Source organism: Sminthopsis crassicaudata, chromosome 4, assembly GCF_048593235.1.
Source record: "Sminthopsis crassicaudata isolate SCR6 chromosome 4, ASM4859323v1, whole genome shotgun sequence".
In the NCBI taxonomy this organism is placed as follows: domain Eukaryota; kingdom Metazoa; phylum Chordata; class Mammalia; order Dasyuromorphia; family Dasyuridae; genus Sminthopsis; species Sminthopsis crassicaudata.
Window position 1 is genome coordinate 351,026,904 of NC_133620.1, and position 20,805 is coordinate 351,047,708.

At 52.5% G+C, this 20,805-nt stretch overlaps 1 protein-coding gene across 2 annotated transcripts in view; it reads left to right on the plus strand.

Moving 5' to 3' along the window:
• Positions 1-3,858: 3,858 nt before the first annotated feature.
• RARA (retinoic acid receptor alpha) overlaps positions 3,859-20,805 on the plus strand; it is a 56,862-nt gene continuing 39,915 nt past the window's right edge. Inside the window, exon 1 of one of the 2 annotated variants that reach the window (XM_074261446.1) lies at positions 3,859-3,994. The gene's annotated coding sequence lies outside the window, so the exon portion shown is untranslated. Of the gene's footprint in view, positions 3,995-14,016; positions 14,204-20,805 lie in introns of those variants that run through there. The other variant, XM_074261447.1, reaches the window with a different exon arrangement.

Genomic DNA, 20,805 nt, shown 5'->3' on the forward strand with positions numbered 1-20,805 from the left:
CGTTGTGTTTGAGGCTTGGCGCCTTCGTCTTAACTGTGGGGCTCAAGTCAGGAACATAGCTTGACTCACAGTGGGACTTCCATGTGTCCTCTGTGATTTCCAGCTAAGATCACATTTGCAGATTAAAAGGGACTAAATTTCTTAATCTTACCTCTTCTCCCTTTTTCCCCCCATTTCCCCTCACATTAGGAAATAGGTCTATCTTATATGTATTGGTTGTTATTTTCCTTTCCTTTAATCTTACTCCTACCACCCCCCAATCAATTTCTAGGTCATTGCTGCTCTTAAGAATCCAGCAATTGGAACAGGGTTGGTTCTGTCAATGATGCGTAAAGCAGAGTTAGAGTCCCAGCTTGGCTTCAGCTGCTCTTATGGGAACAGAAGCTGATGTGTATTTATCAGAGAAATCTTAAGTGTAACTTAGACAGGCGGTGAGCAAATTGAGTAGAGGAAGAAAGTCCTTTCCTTGTTGGCTTTTCTAACTATAGTCATGGGAGCTGTTGAAAGTGGTGGGATTTCTTAGTGGTGGCTAGTATTTGCCAGAATGATTTGTTCCTAAATAAGGTGATAGCAAAAATGTGTGTGTGTGTGTGTGTGTGTGTGTGTGTGTGTGTAGAGTAAGTTTATACCTGTTTAATTTGCACCAGGTGAATTTTTCCTGTCTTCTTCCCTTCCAGTTTTTGTTAAGAGTATTGGATCCTTTGGATTTTGCTGGTGGAAGAACATAGGTACAGTAGTGTTAATGTGAACCAGTTTCAGCCTAAGGATTTCTGGCTTACTCAAAAAGGATTTGCACATGATCTGATACCTGGCAAGAGAACCATTAAGTTCTGGGGAAGCTGAAAATCAGAAGTTATCAGTCTTGTTCTCTTGTCCACTGATTCTCTTCTGTGAATGTCCTTTTAAAACACTAGTGAGAAACAAGGAAAAGTTTTTTTTATTTCTTCCTGATAGCATTCTGTTCTATCTGTTCTAGCATAATTTGATTACAGATGAGAGACGTCCCTGAGTCAAGCAAAGGTAGCCCTCTCCATTTTTAGGAGAGACCTGGCTTGCAGATGAGAAATGTGAATGTTACTGGTACCTTTACACTGTAGCTGTGAACTGACTTCCCTGGCCCTTGCACAAGGAGGGTACACAGTCTTTCAAAATGGATCTTGGCATGGATTGTGGGGCGTTTATGGACCTCACAGATGAGTTCCTATCCTCTCTGATTTAGTGTTTCGCTTCAAGCGACCTCCATGTTGCTCTCTTCCGAAGCCTTTGCTGTTAAAGGGCCTCCTGGGTTGGGTAGAGGCTGAAGTCTTGTGACTGATACACCCAGAGGGTGGCAGTTGCCAAATATCAGAATCTTAAGCTTAACTTAAGTTTTCCATCTTTTGGGGGGATGGTGTCAAGTTATCTTGTCATATCACTCACCTTATTTTGCCTTCCAAAATATATCCTAGCCGAGATACCCTCAGTTTCTGTGAATTTTCAAACAGTGATACTAAAAGAGTGATGGTGGGAGTCTATTCCTGTGGCTGTCTCCCCACTGTTTTTTAGCCCTAGCCCCAGGGCACTGGCTGTAGAAGCTAATTGGATGCAGGGGGCCTGGGTGAAGGCAGTTTGACTGCTAGCAGGGGGAGAGAAAGAGAGAGCTCCCTTTTTAAAAAGCACTAATTGAGTTCTGAATCAGCCTCAATCCCTTTGATCTCGCCTCTGTTTCCCACACAGCCTGAAAGAGCTAGATCAGCACTTTCTAACAAGGGTGCGCCACTGTGCCCCCCCCCCTCCCCTGACGCTCTCTACTGCCGCCATACACTGCTTGTCTCCTTCAGTTAAGATAATGAAGATGCTGAGAGATAAAATGTGTATTTAATAAGGGGGGGTGGGGAGGCAGGGAGGCGGAAGGGGGCAGCCGGGGCCTTCCCTGCAGTTTGGTGCCTGGCCAAGAGTAGAGCTGAGAGTAAAGAGTAAGACTTGGCCCCAGGGGGTGGGGGTTTCTGGGCTTACATCCAGCTGACTTCACTGCCTGCTGTTTGCCCTAAATTCCCCCACCTCCACCCTTTCACCCCCATAGTCCCTTCTTTCCCATCTTCCTATTCCTTCTGAAAAACAGGGACTTGTGCTCAGCCATTTAGCCTTTGGTACCGCACCCCCATTCTAGATTCGCTGCAAGGTCCGGTCTGGGCAGCCCCCTCCCGGCCCAGGACGCCAGAAGCTGTGGGCTGCCCATGGGGGGTGGAAAAAAAGCTGGAGTTAACTAAGAGCAGCTGCGGGTCTGGGCTCTGCCTATAACCAGCTGGGGCCAGCCTCTGGTGGTGACTGGGGAGTGGGGGGTGACCTCCCTCTCTGGGCACAAGGATATCCTGTGGCTGAGGGTTGTACTTTTCCCCAAGCTTGGCTTTGGCCTTATTTTGCAGGGCGCTAGTCCATTCCCCCACCCCTATTTCTACACACATTCACAGCCTCCTTTACTGGACTCACAACAGTGGTGGCCCATTTTGAGATCTGAAGATCTCCAAGCCCTTTTGTAAATACTTATTAACTTCCTGGGAAGGACTAGAAGCTTTGTTTTACTGCTTGAGGAGGCCTGAGGTACATCAGGGTGAAAGGTTTGGCCCCAGATCACCCTGCTGGTTCCACCCCAGGGTCTTCATCCCCACCCTGCCTTTTACTTCTTTCTTCAGTTGGCTCCTGTCAGTGGTGGGAGGTGTCCAAGCCCTACAGGCTTCACTGAAGTTCCTCTCCTCTCCAGGAAAGGTCCCGCCCTCTCCCTCGCTGAAATCTGTCCCTGGGCTCCCCTGGCCCTCCACCCCATGACACTTTCCCTGTTCACCCGCCAGCAGTTTTTCTAAGCCGAGGAGAACTCTACTTACAAAATGCTCCCAAGCAGCCAGCTGGGGCTCAATCTTAGCCTACTCTGCCCCTCTTACCTACCTGGCCCCTCTCCCCTGTCCCAGCCTGAACTTTCTAATGATTGGCCACTGTAAATTAGGTCAGTAACCTTGGTGTTGATCTAATTTGCCGGGTGATCTGTTCCCCACCCCTCCTCTCTAACAGGGTGTCTATGAGTGTCATGTAACATCCTCCTCTTCCCCCCAAAAAAATCCTAAAGATATTGCTCATTGTCAGTATAGACTGCCAATAGAGCTATGTCAGTGAGGTGAGATTGGTCGGCCTGATCTCCCTAGAAGGGATAAAATTTTTGTCTTTAGGCTCCAGTATTTCTCCAACTAACATTCTACTTAACCCATACTTTCTTTGCTCTTCATCGTAGTTCCCTAACGTCTAGCAAGAGCTCTCAAGTCACCCTGTCTTTCTCCTATGTTAGAAATCAGGTTCCTGTTTCCCTCAGTGGTCTCAAAGATTTCTAAGCAGAAGTAATTGAGAAGGGATGGGAGGGAGCGGCATAGTTCCACCAGGATGCTGTAGTAGGAGAGAGGACAAAGTTGCCCCCTAAATTCCACCCCCTTCTCTCTGGGTTGAGAAAGCATTGGATTTTGGAGTCACAAAACCTGAGTTCAAATCTTGATTCCAGGATCTCCACAATTTTGGAAAAGCCACCCCTTTTAGACCTCTTATCTGTATGATGAGGTTAGGCTACAATTTATGTTTGTTGCCATCAAAGTTCTTTTTTATTTCCAAGGGAGGAAAGATCTTGTCTGCACAGCTCCGAAGGGGTTGGAGGGTGGAAGTTAATTCATTTCTATGACAGTGTGTGTGGAGGTGCCCCTTAGTTTTCAGCCCCATCTGTGACTCGACTTCCTTTCCTCCCCCCACCCCCAAATAAAATATCAGGCTCCAATTTTTGCACCCACTGATCCAGCCACTGCTAGCAAAGGAGGGCGGGGAGAACGTGAGTCGGAGCATGGACTTTAGGACCCAACGGGAATCGGCGCCTCTTGCAGCAGCCTAATCCAGAAGCAGGGGGGAATCCTGAATCGAGCTGAGGGTTTCCCCGTATCTCCTGGGAGCCCCATCGCCCCTTTGCCAGCACACACCTGAGCAGGTAGGCTTGTGCATCCCTGCCCCCACCCATATTCCCCAGGGCTGGCCACTTGCCTGAGTCTCAGCTTTTTTACCACCTCAGGTTATCCCCATCCCTTCCCCCAACCCTAGCCACCATAGTCTAGGGCTATTGGAATAAGAACAGCCGGGGTTCCCCCAGAAAGTTCCCAATTCTAAGCTCCCTAACCTTCCATATTTTCTCCCTGGCATTTTTTTTCTTTTTGCCCCTCATCCTTGTCCCTTGTCTTGGGTAAAAGCAGAAAGTGGAGAAGAGAGGTCTGCTCAGGCCCCACAACCAAACCCAGCACTAGAATAATGTCTGTTCCTCCCCCCCAAAAAAAGAGTCAGCAAGTTGGGGGGAAGGGGGTGTGCAGAAAATATAGTTAACTGGAGAGGAGAGGGGAGACAGGGGCAGAGGAATGGAGAGCATCCTAGAAAGAGTAAGCTGGCTATCCTTGTCTCTTGGCCCCTTCATGCCAGCAAGGACAAGAAGGTAAAGTTTAATGGGAGTGGGGGGCTTTTTGGACATTAAAGGTGCAAAGGAGTTAAATACTTCTTTCCCAGGCCCTGCCTACGTTCTCACTGTGTTGGTCAGAGGTAAAGGCTGAGGGGGAGTGGGTTGCCAGGGAATTTCATAGGCAGCTTTAAGGGTTGCTGGGTGGGCCTAAGAGCGAGGCCCTGCCCTGTATTGGCCCTCTCTCTCCCAAACCTCCTGCAAGGTCCCTAAGCTTTATGTTCCTTCGGCACCTGTTCCCCTGTTTCCCCCTCCCTCCCCCAACAACAAACAGACAGACAAACAAAAACAACACGAACTGCAGACACGACCTTGTCCCTTCCTCGATCAGCCTTGCCTGGGATGTCTGCTTGTAGGATCTCGTGCTGTCCTAGAGGTGGCTGAATGAGCAGAAGAGGGATCCCAGAGTCTGGCCCAGGAAAGGAAGGAGGCAGGCTGAGCCCAGATGGCTGAGGAGGTGGGGGGGGGGGGGGAGTTGTTGTGGGCCAGATGGAGGAGGCCACCAGGAAGTCGCCCAGCCCTGCCAACTCCCTGGGCTCCTCTCCTTCCAGAGCCCTGGGCTTCTGGTATTACCCTGGGGCTGGGTGGCCCTGAGGCCTTTCTGCTTTCCCATGTTTACCTTTTGTTATTTTTTTCCTTCCGTGGGGAGGAGTAGCCAGATGAACTGGTCCTATTCTTAACAGCTCTAGAGCGTGACTTTGTGTCAATGTGTGTGACAATCTCAGTTATTCTGAATCCATGTGTATCTTACTCCCCTTTAGAAGGGGGAGGTAGGTTGGGGAGGGGAAAAGAGGCAGAAAGAGAAATTGGGAATGGCCAAGGCAACGTTGGAGCCACTAGTATGGCTCTTGTTTTTTCTGGGGCCACATGAAGCTGGTGGGGTGCACTCTGGTCACCCACAGTGCCACTGACCTTTGGCCTGGGGGACAGGAGGAGGAGAAGGGCTGACTTTAAGGTCTTTTTTCTCCCTAAAAAGATAGGGACTTAGGGAGAGGGGTGTTATGGTATACTGGCAATAACTGATCACTAGCTCTTCTATCTTACCTTTCCCACAATCTCCAAAAAAGTACTCTGACTTCAGGTCATTCAGATAGTTTGGGATGTGGGGAGGGAGAATCAATAAATGATCAGGTTTTGTTGTAGGGGGAGGGTTTTTGCTGCTTTTGAGATTTCTCTCCCATGGTCTCTGACCCAAGGGCTCATATTCCCCCCTAGTGGTCTGAAACTCATCCCCATGCTTAGTTCCTAACTTCAGCATTACAGAGCCATGCCTCCTTAGCCAACCTCAACTCCTCCTCCTTTCCTCCATCCTTCAAACGCTGTCCTTGGCCTTGGTTCTCCCCTGCCCCATGGCTTCCTTGTCCGGCTCAGTGAGCAGGAGGACTAATCAGATTGGACAGCTGAGATGTGTGGTGGCTGAGAAAGCAGTCTGGGCCTATAGGGACGGTCAGAGAATGGTACCCAGAGCTCAGCTCACCTCAATCCTCCGGCGCGGCCAGAGGGACCAGGGAGGCCAGAAATAACTACTAGCCCAGAGGACCTGCAAGTTGGTGGGGGGGTTTGGCGAAGATGGGCAGAATTTACTGTGGGTGTTGATGACATCTTGCCAGATACTTGATGTTTGCGTCTTTCAAATGTTTTTCACATCTGCTACAGAGTGATGACAAGGACAGATCCAGTGAGTTCCTACAGTTGGGGTTTCCGTCTTTGGGGGATAGATATTACATCCTTTCCTCTTGCATTCCAATAAAATGTAGGCTATTGGAGGGAAAGAACTGTCGAGTTGTTTGTTTTTTTGTATCCTCAATATCTGGTACAGAGCCTGGCACATAGTAAATGCTTTTGTTGTTGATGTTGTTCATGACCCCATTTAGGGTTTTCTTGGCAAAGATACTGGCGTGGTTGGCCATTTCCTTCTCCAGCTCATTTTACAGACGACAAAACAGGCAAATAGGGTTAAGTGACTTGTCCAGGATTACACAGCCAGTAAGTGTCTCAGGCCGGACTTGAACTCAGAAAAAGGAATCTTCCTGACTCCAGGCCTGGAATTTACTCTACCCTAGTGAGAGCTTAATAAATATTTGAATTGTCTTCCTAAGATCCGTAGATCCTCCCAGCTGCCAATCTCTGATGTCCTTTGTCTTTTCTTGATGCCTTGGGAGGTGCTTACTTCTCAGTCCATCTTTTGGAACTTCCCACTGAGCCTACTGTCTGAATTCTGCAAGAGCTATATGGGTGTTTCTGTGGCTTTTTCTCACCTCCAAGGTATTTCTCACTCGGTCTCTGGGCTGGGATCCAGGACTCCTGGGTTTGCCTCTTCCCTGTGTATGTCTTCTCTGGCAGCCCATGGAGAGTTGTTGAGCTGGTTTCCTTTTGTATGGGGTTGGGAAAATCATCTCTCTGGGCTGGGAGGTGACTGGAAATCCCAGGACACCATTAATGTAGTCATCACAACCCCCATTCCCAACTTAAACCCTGAGATTCCAAAGCCACGGGATTGGGTCAGGCAGACTTGCATAGCTTAGTGGTGTGTCCAGTAAGTATCCCAGCCTCCAGCTGTATATTTAGGAAGCCGAAATTTTTTTTAAAGTCTCTTCGTGCCCTGCTTGTCCTTTTCACATAGGTGGATGATTACTAAACTATCATCTCGGGCGCTGGATCCTTTTCTTGCTAAGTTTTTAGAGCACTGTCCTTTTCCAGCTAGTAGGAAGAAAGGGCTGTAAAACCAGGAGAGTTAAGGGAAGGGGAGGGAATCTCTACTCCCCTGTCCTTCAGATTAGCCAGGGGAGCTGATATTTCTTCACCCAAATATCAAATCTATTTTCTCCCCTCCTGTTTCCAGTATCTCAATCTTTTGGGGGTAGTCACCATCCTGTTTGATGGTTGTGGTTGACCTTGATTGGCTGAGGATTGAAAGAGTTCTCAAGTCTGCCCCCTCTTTCCTTTCTTCCTTGGTGGTGGTGGGAGCTGGCTCTGAGAGTGTGGACACAAACCACTAAAACTGCCCAAGAGGGTAGGATGCCCTCAGGATGGCCAATTTGGCACCTGCCCTAGGCTGAAGTGCTGGACATCATTCTGAGCTCAGAATGGCTGGGGGGGGGGACAGGATGGCACACAGCTCTCTCCCTCCCCCCTCATTTCCTGCTCCTTGGGCAGCTGTGGGCAAGAGGCAGCAGGGACTATTTTTAGTTGGCCTGTCCCCTAGCAGGAGAGACGTGCAGAAAAGCACGGGGCAGCCCAGAAGGGGGACTGTTGGCCAAGGTAGGCGGGTGGGGGCTGAAGGAGTGAGGAGGGATCTGAAGGACTGCTGGCAGTGGGGAGGGAGCTGCATAAGGATAGGGGTGGGCACTAGACTTGGGATGGATTATGGAGTCAGATCCATATAAGTATTAAAGCCAGGGGGTTGGGATGTGGCCTGACCCAGCTTGAGGGAATAGAACGAAGAGAAAGGCAGCCCCAGCCATCTCCTCATCTCTTTCCCAAGCTCTTCTGGCTACTTGATTTAGATCTTTGCCTTGCCAAAGGTTGCCTCCTTCTCCATAACGTTGCAATAGGGTCTCAAATTTTCTTAGACCCAGTTTGTTTGGTATCTGCTGAGGCAACCCTTTGTTGATGCAGAGTCCTACCCTGGTGGTTTATTGATCCCTGATTTTTGGAGACAGGTTTTCCCAGCAGTTGTAATGAAGACAGCTTTGGGGTTTGGATCATATTTTGGGGAGGTTGGGTTAAGATGGGGGAAATTAGGATTATGGAATATCAGGGACTTTAGTACAATGAAGAGGACATTGGATTTGACAGTGAAAGACTTGAGTTCAAATGTTAACTTTTTACTTGTTATGACTTCTCAGGACCAATTTCCTTAGTTGAAAAATGAGTGGTTATCTCCAAGGTTCCTTTTAGCTCTAAATCTGTTTCTCTAATTTAATCCATTCCCTCTACACACACACACACACACACACACACACACACTCTCTCTCTCTCTCTCTCTGTCATGTGTGTGTCCCCCCCACACACACTCTTGCAAAGTAGCAAAGGCAAAACTGGGAACCAAGTGTCCTGGCTCCTGTAGCATTGTTATTTAGCTCTTATTTCAAAAGAACAAGCTTATTACGGTCCTCTGTGTCCACTCCATGACAAAACCTTATATTATACATAGAAGGGGAATCAGTAAAACTAGGAAATGATATTAACTCCCCTAAACCCCTAACACAAGGTTTCATTCAGGAAAGAGTTCTGGGTTATTTTGTGAGTCCTGTACCTACTTTTCATCCCCAAAGGGATAACAGATTTAAAGCCAGAAGGGACCTTTTAAGGTTATGTGATCCAACCCACAGAAAAGTGACCCAAGGTCACACAGCTATAAGTATTTCTACTCTGACTTCAAACCCAGCATTATTACCTTACCCCACTGTCTCCAGTATGGGACAGGTGGGCATCACTGAGGCTCCTTCTAATGAACTTCTGATTTCCCCCAAGTTGGAAACGGAAGGAGGAAGAGGAACAAAGACAGACATTTGAGACTTGGGACAGAGGGAAAGAGCTAAAAAATGAAATGGAGAGGAGGGAGGAAGAAGACTAAGTTAACTATCGGGTGAGTTAATTGTTGACTAGGATAGTTAGTGCCCCATTCCTTCAGAGTTCCATCACTGATCCTCAACCTTTCACACCAGTTTTCAGTCTGACTGGAAGGATGCGCTCTCGTCTTCCCCTACCTTCAGCTGATCTCAGTTGACTTGGGCAGATATTGCCCCTCCTCCTTCCCTCTCAGTCACTGTCTGTGTCTCTGTCTCTGGGGGGGCTATGTCATTCCCCCCACCCCCAACCTCTGGGCTTTCTGCCACAGTGTGTGAGAAATCGATAGTGCAAATGGATTGAGGATTGAGGCTGTCTGGCCTGCTGGCTCCCCTTGGGGCTCCCCTATCCCCTCCCCCAATCTTCTGGGACTAGAGACTCTAGGCAACCGTGGAGATGGGGTGGGATTCAGAGGGAGAATTTAATCCCACTGAATTTGAACCATTAGAACTAACCTTCCTTCACCTCTTTATTGGCTAAGGGAAAGGGATTTGGAGGAAAGTATTATGGCTTGGGGGAAAGGGGGAATCAGATTGATATGGAAATTATTTTGCTGGGGGATGGAGTTGGGTGGAGAAATAATTCTTATGCCTGGCAAACATTCTTGAACCTTCAATTGCTGACTGGTGATGGAGAAGGGGAGTGGAGGAGTCCAATTTTAGGACATTCTCTGCCAGACTGGCACCAGAGTGACAGTGGGAAGGAAGAATGCCATTGGGGAAACCAGGGAAAGGAACTGGATAATATCCCATCCCACCAGCCACCGGTAACCCAATCCCCCACCCACTCAGTTCTCTTGCCTGACAACTTCAGCAGCTGCTGGGATGTGGGGGTGGGGGTAACAAGGGCAGGGAGGGGGGTACTGCCAGGGCATGTTGATCGAGACATGGCGCCTGGGTACAACTTGGGTGGCAGGAGGAGGTGGAGCTGGCAGTACTGTGTGTGATGACTGATGGGCAGAGGGCAGATTGTCATGGGGGCAGGGCATCCCAGGGGTCTTGGATGACTTGTTTGAACTAGAGAGTGGTCATTGGCATTGTGGAGAATGGCCAGCCTGAGGGGCAGGGGATAGTCTTTGACACCAAACTCCCTGAATTGTGCCTCCACACAGGGGTGGTCATAGGCAATATGCAGGAGGTTCCAACTCTCTTCAGTGCTACCACCACCTTCCCACAGCCCTTGTTCCCTGGCAATGCCTAGTAGGCACAGTAACCCCAGTGACTAAGTCACTTCTGTCCCAGAAGCTGGCATGATGCCAATTTCAGCTCTTCTCGGCAGGTGAGTCACTGCTCTGGCATCTCTTCCGGATGCAGCTGAGTCACCCTAGTTGTGTCCAATGGGGTGGGGGGTACTGGGTCTCAGGGGCCTGTGATTTGAGTTGTACTCTATCCCCAGACGGTTTCTTTGACATTGCCTGTCAAGTCTTGGTCTGTCCTAGATCGAAAGGATTTTCTGTTCTTCTTCCACCCCTTTTCCTGCTAATCTCTTCAGTCATGTCTGTGCCCATCCCAATTAGCTTTTCCCTTGTAGAAGTGGTCAGATTAGGGTGGCAGTTCCTAAACCTGGCAATCTAAGCAGGGAAGGGGGTACTGTCGTGGAATGGGAAACCTTTCAAGTATTCCAACAAAGGAGTTGAAAGCTTGTGTTGGTGATAGAAGAGATGGTTGCTTTCTCAAATGCTGACTAAAAGGTACATAGTTTCCTGCTTTTAACAGAAAAAAGCTTCCCTTCTCTTGACTTAAAATGTGCCATTTAACATAGCTGCTACTTGGAGACAAGGATCCTCTCCCCCTTTTCCCTCCTAACAATCCTTCCCCTCCCAGCACCACATCCATACTCATCTCTATCCTCCACCTAAACCCCTGGTGAAAGAGGGTAGTATAATGGAAAGAACTTGGAATTGGAGGTGAGGAGGTGCAGGTTTTGGATTTAGATCTTGTGTTAATTTGTGTGATTCTATGCCCCCAATCCTCTGACCTCTATTGTGTTTGGTCTGGATAATTTATTTGTGTTTGTAATCTCTGGGTGTGTGTGTGTGTTTGTGTGTAGGGGGTTGTGAGGAGAGGGAAAGGCTGGATCTGGAAAAGACTAAAAGATCTTGGGGGGGGGAAGGGGTGGTAGAGGGAAGTCAAAGAATAGCTTGTTTTCTGTTCATTCTCTGCCCTGAAAAGCCACTCATTTCTCAGTTTCTCCTACCATTTGTGTCTTTCCCCTGAAGCCTCCTTGGCTCTTTGGTCTGGAATTCTGCTTCTAGGTCATGGGGGGAGGAGGGGAGTGGGGAGGAGAAGCAGCTTTCTCCTGCTCAGACGTGTGTGTGTCCAACACAGCTGGAGTTCAGCTGCTTCTGGAAAAAAAAAAAAAAAGCTGACTTTGGGGCAGTCCCTGGGGCTCCCTGTTCCTCTCCTAGGCCCCCTGTAGGCTATGGGACATCCAGGCTTCTTCCTTTCTCTCTCTTACCTTCTTTAAGTCTAAAAAGTTCTACTCCTGTGTAGTTTGGAATGGGAAATAAAGGGCAAATAGGGGGAAAAAACATGCTTGGTTATGTATGTGGGGGGGGGGGAGAACTGAGAACACTGACCGGGGAGAGAGCTTGAGAAAGCTTGTAGAATATAAAAACTCTGATCCATTTTCTGGGGTAGACACACGTAAAGGATTCATTTGTCAGTCTGGTGTTACCCCTACAATTCTCTGTTGTTCTATATGTGAGGCTACTGATGTATGTGTGTGTCTGTTAGCCTCTTGCCCCTAGCAGCTCGGTCCAGCTGTGGTAGCCAAGATGCGGTGAAGGGGCTGGCTGGTGAGGGTGGGTTTGTGGGCTGGGGCAGGTGATTGATCTGCTCTGCTTCCACCTCCACCCCAGCAGCACTCTGCTGCTGAATGGAATCAGTAGGGAGGTGGGAGGTGGGGGGGGGAGAAGGGGTTAAGCATTAGCATCCACATCTGGGAGCCATTGGTGCATTCCTACCCGCTGAGCACATGTTTGCGGATGGATCTGGCCTGGATGGGGTGGGAGGGGATGGGCGGCTGAAAAGGCAGACGGAAATCAAGGCGGGAGGAGGAGATAGAGCACTGATCCGACAGGAAGGAGTGGAGGGGGGAGAGTGGGGGGGAAGATACTCTCTCCAGAACCAGCTGGGTATACCACCATGATGCCGGGTCATAACAGTTCATCCATTTCTCTCCTCACCCCCTATCCCCCAAATAAAAACAGGATAGGTCATTCTCCAGAAGCCTGGACCCAGGAGGTCATTCTAAATTACCCTGTCTGGCAAGAGCTTGAGAATCCAAGTAGGAAGTGGAAGAAGTTGGTTTTCTCATCGTAGCTTCCTTCAGTCAACAAATATTTAAGTACCTATTTTGTGCCACACAGGGCTGGGGGCTGGAAAGACAGGAATAACATCGCCTGCCCCCAAGACGGATGCTTTGAGTCCAAGGGCCTCAGTTTCCTTCTGGTGTAAAATGAGGTTATACCCAGGTCATCTCTGGGGTACCACTCCTCTCCTGACATTGTCTATACCAAGGGCCTTTCCCTCCTTATATTCTAGAGTTGTCTCTGCTGCATTTTATGTCCAGGCTTTTGACCCCCTTTCAAGCTAAGAAGTCCTTCGGAGGGTCTGTGGCTCAGGACCCTGTGTCTCTGTCTCCTGATTTCCTCATGGATTCCCTACTGTCTAAGCCTCTTTCAGTCCCCAAATAAGCGTAGACCTTAGACAAGTAGCCAGCTGTCTCTGGGGAAGCTGGGGAGAAATGTGCATTAAAAAAATAAAATGTTTGCGCTGGTATGATTGGGAGCTGGGATTCAGAAATAGGGGACAACTGCTGCCACCCCCCATGGATCCATGACTTGGGGGAGCCTGACGCGGATATCTGGGATCTAGAAAGACGTGTGTGCTCCGGGTTATCCATGTGACTTTGGACAAGTCATTTGACTCGGGCTTCGGCTTTCTTTTCAGTCAGTCTCGAGGGGGTTGCACTCGGTGTTGTTCTCCAAGGCCCTTTCCAACGCTGACACTCTTTGATTCTATTTGAGAAGAGCTGAGACCTGGCTCTTAATTCTTTCTCCTCCCGCCCCCAGCAGAGCCAAAGAAGGAAAATGAATCAGTCTGCATCTCCCCGGGGGGTGGGGGGGAGAGGTGTGCCGAAAGTGGGGTGGGGGGCAGGGGAAGAAGGTTCCTAAGCTCCCCCTGCTGGTACTTTAGAGAGCTGCTGAGTTTGGGGGCTAGGGGGCGGGGCCCCTTTTTCAAAGGGAGGGTGGTGGTAAAGAAAAGGGGTCTCACGCCCTCCAGCCTCGTCTGATAGTGGTTGAGGGATTATCTAGCTCTGGGTCCCCTCGGTTCTGAGTGGTGCTTTGGTGCCTTACGGTGCTGCTACCTGCCTCTCCTTAGGAGCTTTAGGGGAGGTGGGAGGGTCCCCAGAGTCAGAGGCCGGGTCACTAGGATAACTTCGTCCCCAGCCTCTCCCTCCCCCCAAAGGGACCCTCGTCGCTTGATCTCCCCACGCGTGTGACGTCCCCGGGTATTCATCTTCTGGCTTAGCGCTCACCAGGTGATCCGGGGTCCGCCCGGGGTTCTAGGTGGATGCGGGTCATTATGACCTCTCGCGGTCCCGTCCTCCACCCCCAGTAATTCTCTGCAGCCTCCTCTCCTTGAGCCGCCTCCATCGGCGGAAGGGGGAGTGGGGGTTCCCCGGGTTCCCACGCTCCCGCCCCCCCACCCCCCGGCCCTCTCGGCTCCTTCAGCACACCTCTCGGGGTGTATGCCGGGGAGGTGGGGGAGTGCTCCCGGAGCCCCGCCCCCGCGTCCGAGGATTGGCCGGCTCTGCGGGGCGGGAGGCGGGGCCCGTGGGGAGGAGGCCGGTACCCCCACCCCGTCAGCACCCCGCCCACCCCCCCAACCCCGGGCTCCGGGTAAAGTTTCATGCTCGGCACGTGACTCGCCATGGCCGCTGTGCTCTCCCCGCGCCCCTGAGCCCAGCGGCGCGGCCCCCGTCCCGGACTCTCCCCCTCCGAGGTCCCAGACCCGAGCCCTTAGCGGAGGACGGGGAGGAGGGAGGGAGGGGCCCGGGCGCGCCGCGCTCCGCTCCGCGGGCAGACAGACCGACGGACCGACCCGCTCCTGCTGCCAGGTAGCCCCCGCCGTCGTCACCCCGCCCCCAGACTCGGGGAGCCCTCACCCCGAGCCCGGTCCTCGGGGCTCCGGCTGCGCCCGGGCTCCGCTAGCCGGCGGGGAACGGGACCCCTCGGCGCGGGGCCGGAGATCCTGGGCTCGCCAGCCTCCCAGACCGGACGTAGCCTCCGGCGGGGAAGGGAGGGGGGCTCTGGGGAAACCCACGGAGCGGGGGCGGCTCTGGCTGTGGGGAGCGCGCGCGCCCGCCGGTGTCTTTGTATGAGTGTCTTTGTGAGACCGTCTGGGTGTCTGGGTGCGTGTCCGCGATCGGGCTGCGGGCGGGCGGGGTGTGTGTCTGGGCTCCGTGTCCGTGACCGCGCGGCCGGCCGTCTGTGGGGGCGTGTCTCCGGTGTCTGGGGAATGCGGCTGGAATGGGGTGTCCTAATGGGAGGGGTGCGGGGGCGGGCGCGTGTCCCGTCCGGGGCTGCCGGCTTCTGGAGGGCCCTCGGAGTCTGGCCTGCGCTCTCCTCCTTTTTGCCTTTCTGACTGTCCTGCGTCCGTCTGCCCGGCCCGGCCGGTTCCGTGTGTCTGTCCGTGTCAGCCGCTCTGGATTCGCGTGCGCGCAGGGGTCGGTCGGTTCTGGGTCTGGGCCCCGGTGCGCACATGTGTGTTCTTTGAGTCTGGATCTGGGAGTGTTCGGTGTTATCTCTGGGAGTGTCAGAGGCACCAGAGAAAACTTTCCTTTTTCACTTTAGAAAAACAAAACAAAAAGAGACTTTGAAACCTGTTTGGGGAGAGATCGGATGCCCAAAGGCCTGGCCCACTCCCTCTCTCCCGCCTGTTATCCGAGACTCTGTGGTTTGGGGAGAATCAGCGAGCGGCCCACCCCCACCGGGGAGCCAGGCTGGGGGAGGGGGCCTGGATGGCTTTTGGGGGGATCTCAGGTAGAGCGGAGGACGCCGAGATTGTGGAGCCGGAGCTCACGGGACAGGTAGCAGGCTTGTTGCAAAGCGTGGCTTGGGGTACCCCCGGCTCGTCTCATTAGGATGGTATTGACATTGGGGGATCGTGTTGACTTTCTCCTTAATGAGGGAGCTGTATTTGGGGGCGAGGGACGAGAAATATGGCTGTCTTATTTTGCCCAGGATTGGCTCTGCTGGGAACTGTCTGGGACCTGGTACAACCCTGATTCTTGCTGACTCCAGTACCACCCACAGAGGCTGGGAAGCTGTGGGCCAGATGTGTGTGTGGGGGGGTGATCACTGAGAAATCAGCTTTTCTTTTACTCCTACCCATTGCCCTTATCTGCCCTGGGCACAGAACCTCTACCTGGGCAGAAGTGATGAGTTACTGGTATGTGGGGGGGGCAGGGAAAAATAGTGTGGAAAACCTTCCCAGGCGGAGAGAAGGTTTATAGAGATCCAAGCAGAAGGATTCTCTTATGTCAGGGGTGCCTCCTCCCCTGCCAGACAAGAACCCCCAACTTGTCTTGAATCAATACCCCTCAAAAGTAGTTTTCCTCTCCCCTACCCCCCATTATTAGTCCCAGCTTCTGAGTTTGTTTCTGTTGGTCTGGTGTGTGTGTGTGTGTGTGTGTGTGTATGTGTATGCATGTGTGTGGGTGTATGTGTGTGTACGTGTGTATGTCTGTGTATTGTGTATGTGCATGTGTGTGTGTATGTGGGTGTATGTGTGTGGGTGTATGTGTGTATGTGTATGTCTGTGTGGATGTGGGTGTGTGTATGTGTATGTGTATGCATGGGTGTATGTGTGTGTGTGTGTATGTGTGGATGTGTATGTCTTTGTGTATGTGTGTGTGATTTACTCACATGTGTGCTTGTGGGACCCTTGATCGATCCTTTCTTACATCTTTTTGGCTTCCTTGCCTCCCCTGGGATTCTTACCATCTCCCCTCTTCCTTCCTTCCTCCCAGTTGTCCCCATCCTTCTTCCAGGGACAACAAGGATAGGCGATCTAGAGTCTCCTTTTGTTCCTTCCTGAACTTGAGCCTCCATGTGTCCAAGTTGGCAACATGTAACCAACCCTTCCATTGGCCAATCCAAAGTCATTTCATTCCTGGGAGGAGACGGAGCACAAACCCCAAATTCAGCTCCTGTGTTGTGGGAGGAGAGCGATTTTGGGGAATCCCCCAAATCAGTGTGTGGGGGATGTTCTGAGCCCTGGGGCTTCCCCTGGGGGTGGGGAAGGGTCTGGAAATACTCTTCCTACCTGGGCCCAGCCTTCTCCTCCTACTTCTGGGCTGTGAGGGCTGGGCCCAGCCTAGGCCTAGAGACAACATGGATTATCCATATTTTGTGGTTGGCTGTTACCTTGCCCTTATATCACCAGTGAATTTGGAGGGACCGCATTTTGGTGGAGTCAAGTGAACTTAGAATTCATTAGACAGTTTGTTTGGGTGAGGGAAGTGTGAGATCAGTGTTGACTGGAATCTTGCAATGTCCTGGGCCAGAAAGGTCACTGAGGTCAGACGGTGGGACTTCCTAGCCCTTGGGAATGGGAGATCCCAGCCTTGGAAAGGGAGTGTGTGAGAGAGGGATGAGTCTCTCTCTACAGCTTCACTCTCTGATCTGGGGGGCCCTTTGTGGACACAGGTAGAGGGCTGAGATGACCTCTTTAGGCTAGTGGCACTTAGATATCCCCTTACTTCCCTCCATTTCAGTCTCTTACCAACTTGGAGCCAGGACTGGCCGCAGCCTCCGCCCGCTCTGGGGCTGGGATAGCGGTGGCACTTCTGTCTTATTCCCTGGGGGCGCCCCTTCCTTCATGTACCAGCCTAGCAGGAAGTTGGCTGCGGGGAGTCCCATCTCACTTAGCTCACTGTCCCGTCCCCGCCCCCACCGCAACCCCCACTTTGCTTTTTTTCTAGGCACAATCACCCACACGTGCCACAACATAGTTCCTGTTACTCATGCACAGGGCCTCTAATCTGTGGGATATTGGTAGGTCTTGGCAAAGATCCCTCAGGTAGAGTGGGCAAGGGTCTGGAGTGACTCTTTTTTCCCGGACTTCCCTACCCAAAGGACTGGGCCTGTGCCCTTGGCATTTCCCTCTTTCTCGCTCCCAGCCTGGAGTCTTAGGGATGTTCCCAGGGCTGTGTGGAGACGGACCAAAAGGCTAGGGCCTGCCAGCTGTGCCCCTGGCACCACCGACAACATAGGCACAAGCCCCGTAGCTCTGGCTGGCTGCCCTCTGGATGGTGGGGTGGCAATACAGGGCAGGATGGTCTTCAGAGAACCTGGGACGGCGGCAGGATCTCCAGGGAGCCTGGTTTGGACTCTCTTGCCTGCCCTAGCCACAGGCCCTTAGCCCTTCCCGCCCTCCCTCTCCCCTGTAATCCCGTGCCAGGAACAAATGGATTTAGGATAAATGGGGTTAATCTCTCTTCTGTCCAACTTTATCTTCCTGCACGCCCCTGAGAACCTGCTCTGACCTTGTCTAGAAAGCCTGGGTGGGGGTGCTGGGAGCTGACACCTGGGGTGTGAGTCTCCAAGGAAGCGTCTAGTCCCGTTGGGTGGGGGGTGAGAACCTGTGGCTGGCTGTCTCCTCCGTGATCCTTGCGTCCCTCCTAAGGCCTTTCTCCTTTCCTTCTAGTTCCCTCTCTTTTTTTAACATGGAAAACTGCTTTTCCCCTTTACCACCTTCTCCCCCCCCATGCCCACCCCTGCTGTAGCCCACACAGTTGTGGGGGGGAGGGAGAGGCTGTTTTCAAAGTGTGCCTGGATCTCTGTGTGTGTCCGGGTGTGTGTTGGGAATTGTATGGATTGGGTGTCTGGGTGTCAATGTGGGAGGTGAGAGAGCGTGTGTGTGTGTGTGTGTGTGTGTGTGTGTGTGTGTGTGTGTGTGTGTGTGTGTGTGTATAGGAAGGAGGGGGGGAGAGAGCTTGTGTATCTGTCCAGGGGTGTCCGTGTCTGGGGGGGCTGTCTCCCTCTCAGTCTGGGTCTCTGCCTCCCCACAGCCCCCACAGCCTGGACCGCCTGCTGCTCTTTCTGCAATTGGAGCCTCTTCTTGCTTGTTTCTGGAATTTGGAGAGGAGGAGGAGGCAGACAGACCTCCCACACTCTGGCCCGCCTGCCTGGCATCTTAGGGGGAGGGGAGGAGAGAGGGGGCATGCTGGGCTCCTTCCTTCCCTGGAGATAGGTATGGTGGGAAAGAGGCACCCTGCCACAGCCTTATACCCCCTTCCCCTGCTCCCCAGTGAGTTGCCACACAGAGTTGGGGACCAGGAAAGGTGGAGTCTATACACAGACTTCCTCTGCTCTCTCTCCTCCCTCAGCCAGGGACGAGGTAACCACCCCTGGTTGATGCCCCCACAGGCACAAGTGGGCCCCCCCACCCCATTGTCAGGCCCAGTAGGGATTAAGCTGATGCTGTAGCCTGGGTCCTGCACCTGTCAACCTCTCCCACTCTGTCTTGCCTTGTAACCAGAGCTCATAGGGGTGGGGGCTGAAATGTGACAGGTGGAATTTCTGGGCCCTCGTGCCCTCTCCTCTCTTAGCAGCCTCTGCAGGTGTTCCTCCCCTTTTTCCCCAACAACCCAGACTCCCCAGTACCTACTCGGGTCTCCCCTCTCCTCACACCCCACCCTGTTCCTGCATGGAGGGAGAAGTGGGACAAAGACCACAAACAGAACGGAGGAGAAGGAGCACCGAGAGGTCTTAGTCCTATTCCTATCACATCCTCAGCTCCCCCTTTTTTTTCTGGGCCCTTCTGCTCCTCCTGTGGTGGTTGGGGAGATTTGGGGGTAGTTCTCCCTTAATATTTTAATGGCATGAAAATTGGGAGCTCAGCTTAGGACCAGTGGGGCGTCTGGGTCTGGCTGGCCGCCCGGCCTGGGCTAAATATAGTCCAGGACATCTGCAGAGAAGGGGAGAGGAGGGGGAGGTTCCATTCCCTCCTTCGGGCCAAGGTGCCCTCTCCTGACCGGGCACCTTGGAGCTGGGAGGGGTATTCCTTGGCACCACGTCTGAGGCATAGGACAGAGAGCGGCTGAGCGTGCTTCGAGCCTCTCTCCCCGGGCAGAGCACGGTGACAGATGAATTTAGAGGGGCTTTGGGGGCTTGGGGAGGGGGCATTTGGAGGGGGGGCTGCTAGGAGGGAGTCAAGTAGTCAGTCTCTAGGCCTTGCACACTCCAGACCCAGCTCCCCTTTCCCCTCATTCTAGAGTCACTTAAGGACACACTCGGGTGTTTATGTGAGTCACTGTCACTGTGACCCACTGTGTGTGTGTGTTCGAGTCTGTGCCCCTCTTGTGGAGTCATCCTGTTCTTCCTTTGAGTTCTGGGCCTGCTGCATGTCACACACACACACACACACACACACACACACACACACACACACACACTCTCTCTCTCTCTCTCTCTCTCTCTCTCTCTCTCTCTCTCTCTCTCTTTCTCTCTCTCTCTCACACACACACACACACACACACACACACACACACACACACACACACACACACACTCTGTCCCCAGCTCTGATGTCTCTGGTCCCAAAATGAAACCCTTCGGGCCTAGGAATCGAGACTTGAGAAGGGGAAGCTGTGGTGAGGAGTTCTCTGATCTACAGTCACGGCAGGAAGCTGGAGGGAGGGGGTCTGGGGGGAACGGGCCCTTGAGTGGCAGAGTGGGAAGGGCCCTGACCTACCTCAGAGTGGAGGGAAGGGGAGGGGCAGAGTGGTCACTTCCACATCTTCCTCTCTTGCCCCCTCCCATGCTCCCATCCAGGCTGGGTGAAGGGCACTGCTCTCAGAAGGGTACCAGCCCCTCCCCATCAAAAAAGTACTTCCAATCACGTGGCCGTCGCTTCCTGTCTCACCCCTGGGCTCCTCATAGGGCCGTGTTTGTTGTTGGTTGCCATGGATATGGCCACTGTGGGCACCACCCCTGGGGCCCTCGGGAGATGTTTTCTCCCCCACCCTCTCCACAGTGAGTAGGCCTGCCCCTGGGGAGACAGCCCGGACAGCTTTGGGGGGCCTGTACCCAAAATGCCCATTGTGGGGGGCTGAGCAGTTGTAGCAGCGGTGGTGGGTGGGGGCGGCTATCACCTTCCCCGGCCCCATGGGTGTCTGCACGTCCGCCTGTCTGTCATGATTGTGACCGCTTGTGATCTTGAAGGTGTAGGTGGCTGAATGACAGGATATCAGGCTGCAAGGGAAGGGCCTGGGAAGCCCTGCAGTTCTAACCCTTTCATTTACAGAACTAAAAGCACAGGCGGGAGAAGTGGTTTGCCCCATCACACAGAACCAGAAGCAGCCACAGAGCCGTCCTTAGAGAGCTGGTCTTGAAAGCAGCCAAGCTCTGGCTTTGAGATCTACCTTAGATGCTCACTGGCAACGCCATCCCGGCAGATCTCTTCTCAGCACTCTAGGAAACTCTCAAAGAACCGACGCTGCCCAGGTGGAGGCCTGAGTGGTAGCGGGAGTTCCCTGGACAGGAGTTCCCTGTCAGTGAGAGCTCAGTCAGGTGCAGGCCCTGCCTGGGGATTGGGTTCTCACACAGTACAGTGATGAGCTTTTGACGTGGGTTTGTGTTTATGAGAGAATCACTGGGGTTTCTTATAAGTTTTCTGGGTTCATGGGAACTCTTCACTACCCAAGCCTTACCA